The following is a 750-nucleotide window of genomic DNA, read 5'->3' as shown; positions in this document are numbered from 1 at the left end:
CATACATACAGACATTGTAAACAAATACGAATAGATAAATATACAAAGAAGTAACCTTTGACTGCTTCAAATTTCCCGCTACTTTTTCGATCAGCGCATCGCCATCTATTGAGAAAAAAATCGCTACAGTTGCCACTTGCCCAATTAAAGACACAATAACACTACCCTGGCTATTAAAAAAACAAAAACAAGAACCTCCTTCAAAATGGAATAAAGAAAAAAGAAAAAAAATAGTTAAAGAAACTGTTTTTCCTTAGGGTTTTCGTGACGTAGAAGTGAATGGAAAACCCAAAGGAAGACGAGTTAATGGAAGAAGATAAAAGATAAACCTGATTTTAAGGACAAAGTTTCAGGTGAGTTTCACCATGATTAAGTAGTCGTATTTTTTAAAAATATTTTGACCATTTTTTGATTAATTTTCATGCCTCTTCTGTGAGTCATTTGTCAAGATAACGATAATTAGAGCTTGGTTGATCGGCAGGTGGTTGTAATATTTTTAGACTATTTGACCGGTAGTTTTCAGATTACCTTTTTTTTCTGAATTGAATAAGATACCGGTAGTTATGTCATAAATTTCTAAACAATTTGGTTGTTTCGAGGTAACAGACCAATTCACCTGAAATTCATAATCATAGTAAGATGATATATGTAGTTGGTATAAAGATATAATGCATTTACAAAGTTCTGAATGCAAGTTTATTACAAAGAATTTAGAACTGCAACAATAGACCTGTCATAATGTGGTTATTT

The 750-nt window shown here is 31.6% G+C and overlaps 1 protein-coding gene across 1 annotated transcript in view; it reads left to right on the top strand.

Annotated features, from left to right (window-relative positions):
- Positions 1 to 112: 112 nt before the first annotated feature.
- LOC119586968 overlaps positions 113 to 750 on the top strand; it is a gene marked incomplete at its 3' end in the record, with an annotated part of 6561 nt that continues 5923 nt past the window's right edge. Inside the window, 1 exon segment of the mRNA XM_037935706.1 lies at positions 113 to 353.

The sequence above is a fragment of the Penaeus monodon genome, chromosome 22, assembly GCF_015228065.2.
Source record: "Penaeus monodon isolate SGIC_2016 chromosome 22, NSTDA_Pmon_1, whole genome shotgun sequence".
NCBI lineage: Eukaryota > Metazoa > Arthropoda > Malacostraca > Decapoda > Penaeidae > Penaeus > Penaeus monodon.
This window is presented reverse-complemented; position numbering and strand designations above follow the sequence as displayed.